Source organism: Cupressus sempervirens, chromosome 3 (genome assembly GCF_028749045.1).
Source record: "Cupressus sempervirens isolate cs-2001-9-10 chromosome 3, ASM2874904v1, whole genome shotgun sequence".
Classification (NCBI taxonomy): domain Eukaryota; kingdom Viridiplantae; phylum Streptophyta; class Pinopsida; order Cupressales; family Cupressaceae; genus Cupressus; species Cupressus sempervirens.
Genome location: NC_143120.1, coordinates 691,670,327 through 691,681,878, shown reverse-complemented (window position 1 = coordinate 691,681,878; position 11,552 = coordinate 691,670,327).

Here is an 11,552-nt window from a genome sequence, read left to right as displayed (position 1 = left end):
TTTTGTCAATTGATGTCAAAATTTGAGGTACTTAGAGATTGAATATTAAAAAACTCCAGAAATAAATTTTTTAGTGTTCGAAATCTATTTTTTGAATATGTAATTTATTTGTGCACCCATATGATAGATTATTTTTTTGGTATGGATCTTTAAAAACCGCTTTTTCAAAATGCCTGTTTCAGGACCATAGCATGCTCGTATACGGACACCATAATTTGACAAAAATAAATGAATTTTTGCAAATCCTTTTAAAGGGAGTTACCTAGTACACCTAATATTGATGACAATATTTTTTCTTAATTTTTTATTGAATAATTATTATTATTATTAATTATTAATTGGCTATAAAGGTAAATTTTAAAACGTCTCATGTATGGACCACATAATTTGATCAAAATCTCACTTTTTTCAATTTTTTTTTTTAACATCAAAAGAATTGTATTTAGATTGATGACATATAAATTAATTTAAGAAAAAATATAAAATAAAAAAGTTATTAAAGTTTTAGTGAATGTCACTTTTTAACATTTAGGAGATAGTTTTGATTAATAAATAATGGAAAAATAGAAAATAAACTAGTAACACTATAAAATTTACATTTTTGAAATCAAAACAGGAAGACCTATAATGGGTTTTTGTCTCATCAAAAAATTCAATAGGAATGACTATAAAAAAATTACGACAATACCAGAAATTGTCGATTAAATGCCTCAGAAAAAAAGAAAGGAGCACAAAGGCATGGCTTGGTGGGACCAAGCCTATGCCATGCCTTTCCCCAAGTCAAAACCCCATGCAAAAGTCAGGAGCCATGCCAAATTCCCGCTCATGTCTCACGAATCAGGCATCTGATTTGTAATACACTGCCTGATTTCTTTGAACCGTTATATCGACTTTTTTAAAATCGAGCACCTGATTGTTTTAAAAATCGGGTACCCATTTCTGATGTACCCGTTGGATCCCAAAAGCTGCCCCACTGACCCAATTTCAATGATTGAACAACAATTTTGACCTACAACACCAAATTTTGTCACGCTTATTCTATTTTCTTGTCCTCTTATACAATTTGCAAGCTACTGATTCAAATTCAAAACTGGTGCAAACATGGGATCAAAACAACGAAGAAAAAAGAAATCAAGAGTTCTGATAGATGATGAGATTGCAGCAAATAAAGAGAATGAAGCACAATGTCAATGAGAGAGAAGACAGAGAATTAGAGACTTGAATAATGTTTCAAAGGAGAAAGACATTGAAGATACCATGATGGATGAAGAAGTCAAAGAAGAGAGCCCAATACAAGAAAATTCACATGCACATTCTAATTATGTGTTCAATACAGGTGTGTCTCCAAACCCTCGAATTTTCTCTCATGATGAAATTGGTGATTTTTTAGAAGCAGGTTACGATTTAAATGATTTAAATTTTCTTCATGAGAAGTATTTGTCAAACGATCATGCACAAAATAGTCCAATTGAAATGCTTGCCCCAAAAGAAATGCCAAGAAAATTTGTAAATGATATTCAAATCCCAAATAACAGTGAAAATAGTAAAGTGTCTAAAAATAAAAATTGCATGAATGTAGACATAGAAACACCAACTACTGAACAAACATGTTAGGATGATAGTAAAGTGTCTGAACATAATTTTCATATTCCTAATGATGTGTTAGATAATCTTGAGGGATTGGTTTCATGGAGACAAATTAGGACACATGCTAATAGATTGTATAGGCATTTTTTTTATAATAAGAAATTTGGGTTTCAATGTTAGCTAATGTTGCAACTAATTAAAATGTCTAAAATGCGAAAAGTAATGAGAAGGTTGGGAATGTATGCAAAACCCAAGAATAAAAATGAGTCCTTAAAATAAGTTGTATCCACTATTGCTAGTGCCTTTGAAGTTATTGAAAAGAGAAGTTGGTCTAAAGATAAGAATGCAGCATGATGAGCAATAACAACAACTTTAGTTAACAAATCAACATCTGACAAAAGATTGATTACCAACATAAGTGGATATCTTAATGTGAATCGTAAGACTTTAGAAAGAGCTATAAAGAGAAGGGTTAACTTTGAATGTGATCTAGCAAATATTTTATGTACTTCTTTCGGTAGACTCCCGAGATGTGATTTGAAACTTACTAGTGAAATCAAAAGTTCGATTGAAAATTTTTGGCATGATAATACAAGAGTATCACCTAATTCAAGAGATGTTCTTAAATTGAGAATTGGGTCAAAAATACGTGATCCACATACTAAAAACCTTTTGGACATGACTCAAATTGAATTGTTTAAAAAATTTGTAGATGGTAAGGTATTAAATATTACCATTAGTCAAAGATCTTTTGAAAAGTCTAAACCATGGTATGTAAGGATTAACAAGGAAAGAATCACATGTTGTTGTAAAACTCATATTCAATTTTGTTACCATTATGATGTATTTCAATCTATACATGGTACCATGCATAGTAAAGAAATGTTGCAAGAATGTGGTACAAAAATACCACCTCAAACTATAAAAGATTTCATATCTAGTTTTTTTTGTAAACCACCTAACGATCAATACTTTCTTTTCAATGCATGTCTTTCTAGTACATGTGATATGTGCGGCAATATTTCTTTGTTAGATGAATGTTTGCATGAAAATGCTTTGACTAGTTTTGGACAACAATTAGTTGGGGTAAAAAATTCAAAACTATTGAATATCCATTGAAGGATGGGAAGTTTGGAAGAAAGTGTGATCTAGTTACAGATAAAGTTAGTTTTCATGCATTTATGGATGAGTTTAAGAGTGTGATCATACCAAAATATGTTAAACACTCTCAATATTCTAGATGGCTTGATGGAAAATTTTGCATATGTAAGAATACATTTCCAATTGGTACTATACTTTCAGTTGTTGACTTTGCAAAGAACTACACACTTGCACCGCAAGAAGAGGTACAACCACAATATTACAATTCAGTGCAAGTAACAATTTATGTTCATATAGTTTATAGGCATGCACCTGATAGTATAGAGGAGGATCAAAAAATATTGAGAGAGTACCATTTTTATTTAAGTGATAATAAACTCCATTCATCTGAATTTGTCCAATATTTTTTCAAGGTCTTTTATGATAATTTAAAAGAGAGACAAATTCAAATGACACAACATTGGATATGGTCAGATAATTGTACAGGACAATTCAAGAATGCTAGAATGTTCTATTGGTTGAGTAGGACACATAAGAAAACTGGCATCCAACATGTGTGGAGTTTTTTTGAGGCTGGACATGGTAAAGGAGAACATGATGGTGCTGGTGCATGTGTGAAGAGATCCCTTAATAAAGAACAATTAAAATTTGAGGAAAGAGCTAAATTCAAAAATGCACATGAGATTGTCGAATGGTGTAACAAATATTTATACATGAGATCAAGTCAAAACTCTACAATCAAACATTTCTTCTACCTAGTTGAAGAAAATAATATCTCTTCAAGATATGATTGTGATACAATTAGTGGTTCAGCTAAATGAAATTCATTTAGGAGTTCAGATTCTAACACTTGGACTATATGGATTAGGGAGCTTGCTTGTTTTTGTCAATTTTGTCTTGCAGGTGAATGGGAAGAATGTGAGAATACAGAATGGGTTGAAGATTAGCAACAAAGATCATTAGCACCTACTGACACACATTCTGAAGATGATATAGTAAATGAAGGCTAGAATGTTACTTTTGCATCAGAAGACTATGATCGTATTTTAGACCTCATAGAACCTGGTATGCACAATTTAATTAGATTTTTTTGTGATCTCATGCTTCAATTTATATAATTTGCATATGTGCACGAGTGATTAAAGTGTTTCTATACTTTATCTTATCTTGTAGGACATGTTTATGCTGTTATTGCACCTAGTGATAATGATGAACAGACTGAGTATTGGCTAGCTAGATGTGTGGAACCTAAAAAAAGAATGACATGTCATCAAGTAGATGATGATGGTTTTGAGTATCCAACCGAGTCTATTGTTGTAGCTGGCACCTGGCTACGTAGATACCTAACAAGAAGAAATGGTTTGCTAGCATTTGAAGACTACCAAACCGAAAAGAAGATTTTACAGTATTCTCATTTGGTAGTGGGAACAAATATCAAATTAGAAAGATACAAAGGGAGACCTGCCAATAAGGTATTATGGACAATTTCAATGGATGAGCACGAGACAATCATAGATGCGTTGCAAAAGAGAGAGAATGCAGATGGTACAGTGGGATGACTACATTTAAATCAAACACATGTAAGTTTTTCCATTATTGTATTATTTTTATATATATGTACTTATATAATTTAATTACATGTATGTTTGTGTTGTCAATACCAATTTAGAGAACTTATATACTTCTTATTTAGGTCTCAATTACAATTTATGCAAATTTAAATGTTAAAGTGGATCGAACATCAACATCTTGTGCAATTTCACATAGTAAGTACATACAAATTACACATATATATATTTACATAGTTCAGATACCTTCAATATTAATTTATGTGTTTATTAACATGTGTGTTTTTGTTTTACATTTTTATTTTACAGGACCTCATTTGAAGAGATATGTTCAACCAATTTTATGTTTCAAATGAGTTCAGTGAACTATAAATATATCATTGACATTATCTTACATATATTGTGAAATATGTTGTACAAACTAATTCAAAAATGAGAGTTTACTTCTATTTGAAAGGTAAAGGTATGTGCACTCGATAAATTATTATAAATTAATTGTCAATTTAAGTAATGACCTCCTATTTTGTTCTATTACTTTTACATTCAAGCATGTTTAAATTAATGTTTGTTTGAAGTTTCAAATTACGATTGATTGTAATATTAAAAACAAGTCACTTTCACATGATAATTTAAAGATCATTACTCATTGTATTCATTGTATTCATTGTATTGATTATATCCGTCATTACCAAACAACACATCAAGATCACTTATGATGTACATTGTTAGGTATGTTATCCATACATGTGTGTCTTAAGGGGACATAGGAGTCCTAATAATTCATAATGTCTATTACACGTTATGATAGGTATTCATATGTTTACTACCACATAATAGGTCTTATTAGGTGATAATGAGTCTTACATTACCAAACAACACATTAAGATCACTTATGATACATTGTTAGGTACGTTATCAATACATTTTTTAATCAAGTAGGTCAATTTTATTTGTATGAATTATCTCAATGCATCAATTTGATATGATATTTATCCAATAATGCTCTATAGATAGTTAAAATTATTGTTCATCTTGCATATATACTTACAAAATGTGTCATATGTTCATGAATAAAATATGTGAGAATAAAGAAAATGGTTTGAATATACTTAAAACATGGTGAAACATAGTAATATATGTACTACATACGCAAGCATGATAAGAAATCATAAAAAAATAGTACATGGTCTAACATACAGTTTTAACTATCCTAACACAAAGTGTACATACATCATCAATAATATATATATACATCATAAAAACACAATCTATAGGTGCCAACAAGACCTAATCTATCTGATCAAATGTCCTCTTTGCTCCACGTGAAGAGGAAATAGATGTATCATCATGTGCAATATGAGTCATCTCATCATGTTGGACACCCTGTGAGGTAGATGTATCACCCTGTATAATAGGAGGCACGTCTCATCATGTACTTGCTTAATTGAAATGGGTCTCAAAATCTAGCTTGCAAATAAGTTAAATATTCACTACATAATGAAATAAATTATACCACATGAGATGGGTGTCCCTCAGTAATGGGAGGAGGCGCACTGTCAAAACTACCAAATGCAGCAGTGGTGATGTCCTGTAATTTACAATATATACATTTTTTAAATTTGATTTTAGAGCATAATGAACTATACATTATGTACATAAATCACAATACTGACCTCAAATGATGATGTAGGTACCTCCATCTAGCTAAGTCCTATGCTCTCAGCAACACTCATGGTGACATAGTCCTAAAATTATGGATACATAAATGTTTAGTCAAAATTAAATATACATGAATATAATTATAAAGTACATAATTTGTACACTACATTTTTTATACACTATAAATTAAACATGTATGTGTAATGTATATATCATACCTAAGTGGTATCCAATGTCACATATGTGTCTATAGGTATGCTAGCACGATAATCATAAGATGGAGTTGAAAATAAACTATACCAAGGCCTGTATTGATGAGTATGATATCCATGCTCCTGTTCGTAAAATTAAAACACATAAAATATATATACATGTGAGTCAAAATTGTTTAGATTATAAGTTAATAATAATGTACATACATAAAAATAATACAAATTATTTTTCTTCAGTCAAAAGTTCATACCGCATGTATTTGAGGCTGTGCCTCAGTGGTAACTAGAGTAGGACTTGTACTAACATCAATATGTGTAGATGTAGACAATCCCTATAAAATCAAATAAAAAGAACATATGAGCACATGTTATTAAATTTGAATTTGAATGTACATTTTTATAGTGTAATTCAAAGTGCATACCGTATAAGGGATGCCAACATCTGTAGGTCTCAAAAAAAGACTATACTGCCTCCTAGGAGGAACAGTATCATCCATCCTCTGTTATTTGAAAAGTAAAAATTAATATAGTTAATACAATTACACATAAATTAAGAAAGTAAATAATTATGTGCACTTTATATTTATATTGAAATTAAAATTTTACCTGCTGCTCTTGACTCTCTCCAGGCTCTCCCTGCTGCATGAGGTCAACAAATGATGACATGTCTATCTCGTCACTATCATCACCACGGGCAGCGTATACATCATCATCAAAATCTGCACCCTCAGCATAATGGCCATTGTGTGTTGCACCAGGATCACTCTAGGGGCTTATGCATATGCCTCCATAGCTAGTACAAACATGTCCAAGTGGAGGAGCATGTACCGCCTACGTCCACTGCTATACTAAATTTCTTGAAAGGGCACTCAAATGGGTAAAAGAAGATGAAATTGCATGATGATGGTGAGGAGCAAGCACAACAGATGCAAGAAGAGGTACAAGGGGCTCAGCTCGCCTGCAGTTTCTCGTTCTGTCACTCAGCTTTGCCCCAGGCCTATCTTGAGGCATCCCTCTACCAACCCCCTGAAATGCTTTCATATCAAAATATTGGGTTTCAATCCCAACTCAAACTCAGCCCATAAATTCCTAAGGAAGTACATGGGCACCTCATGATTAGCGTGTGGTGGATGGTCAAATACCATCCACCATCACTCCCAAAAATGTGCTGCTATGTGCGGATGTGTACACCATGTAATGGAAATGTGAGGCTTCTTCTCACTAATTGGTTCACCCGTCTTAGGGTTTACAAAATAATGTTGAAAATTTCCTTTACCTATATGTAGGTTATAAACCTCTCTGTATGATAAGCCATCAGAGTAGAAGGCACACATGCTTTCCCTCCATGATCTAAATGAATCGATGTCTAAATTAAAATGATGAATTGAGTCAACCATGCCTTGAATGCTATCTGCAAGACATAGTAGGTGAGGGGCGGGGGGGGGGTTCCTCTCACATCGGATAGCCTCTATATCACTCATGAGGTCATTGAGGTTACGCCTCATGGTCTCGCATAGCTCATCTGCAGCAGGTGGTGGAGGTGTGGGTAGGGGTGAAGGTGGAGGTGGAGGTGGAGGTGGAGATGGAGGTGGCAGAGGTGGGGGTATGGGAGGGGGAGGGGGTGGCGGTGGGTCCATCAAATAAATCTGCATATATATTTAAACAACATAAAACATAAAACACATCAAAAATACATCACAACATAATACATGTATGCCAAAATTACTATTTAATAAAATTTAAATCTAAAATTTATCAACTAGATCTATATAGATGCACATATCTTTATTAAAATCATATCAACTAAATAAATAAAGTTAAACACTTAAGTCAAATTAAACACTAAATACTAAATTTTTAAGTATGAACTCATTATGGATTATACATGTTCATGTCTCAGGATGAAACAAAGTTAATATTATGACAAGGTTATGGTTTACAAATTTTTTATGTTAACAGTTTTCATGATGGCTAAGCTTAAGATTATTATAATTATTATGATCCTTTAATGTTAGGGAACTTACCTAGGATTATAGTTTTAGTTACAATTATATTTACCTGTATCAGATATTTATTATGGTCCTAAGACGAGAGTTAAGGTTACAATTATCTAATGAAAGCTTAGAGATAGAATTATGATTTGATTAAAAAAAATTTATGATTGTAGTTTGAATCCTAACTATTATTCGCTTTTTAACATAAGTAGTTTTCTATCAACAATGACACATCCAACATGAAAAAACATTAAATACCAAGGACAAAGGCAAAGACAATTATGCTATATAGAAAGGATAGAACAAACTTCACAATTCTTCAAAAAATCTAAAATCTATCACATGACATTATTGTTGTAAAGTAGGTCATATGAAATTCTACAAAAAGCAGTTGGCTGATCAAAAATTGTTCTTGGAAAGGTGTCAAAAATGCTCTTGTCATAGAGCATTCAAAGTAGTAAACCTTCTATACAATCATATGACCATATTACAAACATAATAGAATAGGGAGAAGAACAAAGAGAAAAACCTTGTGTGACACAAGTACAAATCTCAACACTTAAAATAGGCATCCCCATTAACTAAGTCACCTAGGGATGAGGGGAATTTTGGGGATTTTGGGAATGAGGGGACAATTCTACTATATAGAAAGGATATGAAAAACTTCATGATTCTTCAAAGAATCAAAATCTAAAACTTAACTCATGCATTATTGTTGTAAACCTGGTCATATGAAGTTCTACAAAAAGTAGTTGGCTAATAAAAATATTCTCTAGAAAGGTGTCAAAAATACTCATGTCATAGAGCACATGCTAATAATTTCTCCATTGTTGATCAGATGTACAAACAAGATGTTACAAGAAAATTGGGACAAGACAATGGCACTAATTCTAAAGGTATGTTCTGACTTCTTGTCACATTTTGGAATAACCATGCAAAATTCACCTTTGGAATTTACATTAGAAAGGGGGAAAAGATGTAAAGGTGAAAATATAAGAAGTTGCATATAATGTGTAAAGTATATTGAGTATATATGTATGGGGAAGCACCATCATATTATGTACATATATAGGTATCGAGATAAACATCTCTTACAAAAGCAATTTCAGAAGATCTCAAAAATAGAGTATGGCACCAAGTTGAAAACCTTCTTGCAATCTATAAGTGTAGATCATATCAGGTAATGAACTAATTTAAATATGAACCCTATCCATAACCATATAATAATCCTAATTCTAATCATAATCCATAATTCATTACCTTATGAAGCTTTGGCTATCCATTTTATTGCCAAAGTAATCCCTTGGCTATCCACAAAATGGTCCTAATAGATTTATATAGAAGAGAAAATTGATTTAAATAAAATGAGCAGGAAGAAGAAAAACTTACACCCAATATTCAAGGAGAGAATCTTTTAACATACTTGAATTCTACCAACCAAAGTGAGATAATTAGAGTTCTAGTTGTTGAGTTTTCCAAAGATTTTCTTGTTGATATAAAGAAGCATTTCATTTATATGTTAGGGTTTACTACAGATGGAATCCCTAGGTACCTAACCACTTAATTATGAAATCTCCATCCAATACCATATTTACTACACAAGGTAGGGGACTCAATATTTAGCCCCAATAAGATATATGTAGAGACATAAATCTTACTACCCGATACAAAGAAAAGAGGTCGAATTTGATCAATAAATGACTCGTGTTGCACGCTTCTAGCTTAAAAAGAATACAAATATATTATCAACAAACTATGTACATTAGATACTTATTAATTATTTGGAGAGTAGATCCTCTAACTTTTAGAGACAACTGGTTATCTCTAAGGAGATAATGTAATGATCAATGTTCAACAATAAAAAATAAAGAGGATGCAAGAGGACACCCTTTCATAATTGATCTAGAGAGTCCTAAAAATTATGATCTAACCCCATTAATTTCTTTACTAAAACTTTGACACCAATCATAAGAGAGGACACCATTTGACATTTAATATTGGATGGAGGGCTTGCAACATCATCATAGTGAAACTCCATTCCACCCTTTTGTAGACATTTTCATAATCAATTACTTGAGCATGCCTACACTCTATCCTAGAAATGTTTCTCAATCCAAAGTCTTCCAATAGGTTATCAAGTTCTCCAATATGCATAAATATCCTTAACAAAACACTTTTGTGTAGGGTTAATGATCTTGGGTAGGATATCTTCTAATCTAGAGGCTAAGACCTTGGCAATAATTATTTTGTAGGATACGCATTTAGGAGTGTACTGTCTCTAATTTTTAATGAGATTCTTATCTCCCCTTGGGGATGAATTGATTACTTTACCTAGGGATTTTATGAGCCCTCTGTTGATCACTTGATCAATTTTATGAGCCCTCCATTGATTACTTAACGTAGGGATTTCTCATTAGTAATTTTTTGGATGGAGGAGTTGATTTATGATAGACATGGGTTTATCACTTGGAATAATGCATCTTCATTCTAGGAATGAAGGTTCTCATTTTATCCCTATCTTCTAAATCATTTTGAACTATCATCGTCTTCTAACCAAAAAAATTGATAGTAAAATTAGGAAAAAGATCTTACTATATATATCACTAGGGGGTGGGTATTTCTTTTTATAGAATAAGGCAATATTTTGTTATGTGGCCTTCCATTCTGCAAAGGTAATAAACATTTAGGCTGCCCATCCAAGGGTCTAGTCCGAGCTCCTACTCGCACTGATGTGGACACCTCCACCTCTTGATGGTTAGGGAGGGTTACTTAATTAGATGCTTGATTCGTTCAAGTCTCTTCTAATTTTTTTATGATGTATCATTTTTAGACCTTGATATCAATGTTTAATTAGTTTTAGGATTAGGGTTCAATTTGGTTTATATTGTCTGATTAGGTTTACCTACTTAGGTTTCAATTAGGACAAGAGTTAATAAATTGAATTAAGTTTTAAAGTGCTAAATTTGGTTTTAAATATAGAATTATAGTTAGAGCTTTTAGATTAAAAACCAACATTAGTTCAAAAAAGTTAGGTTTGAATTTACTTTTAAAGTGTTCAATTTATTATTGAGTTCTAGTTTAGGGTGATTTGGTTTAGTCTTAAGGTCAACGTTTAACTTGGTTCAATTTTCTAGGGTAATGGTTCAATTTGGTTAATGGTTGGGGAAAGGATTTTTAAGGTTAAATTCAAGGTTTCTACTCTTAAGTTGGGATATATAATTAGGTACCCGATTTTTAAAATTCGACTCGGGTGCCCGAAGCATAATTTTAGAAACAGGTACCTGATTTTTAAAAAATCGGGTACCCATTTCTGAGAAGTACAATTTTGTGGATTTGACTTCCACAAAATTGCGACCCAAATTCTTGCAATCGCCCCTATGACTATTACAAAAAGAAGTAGTAACATGTTTTACCCTCTTAGAATTAGGCAA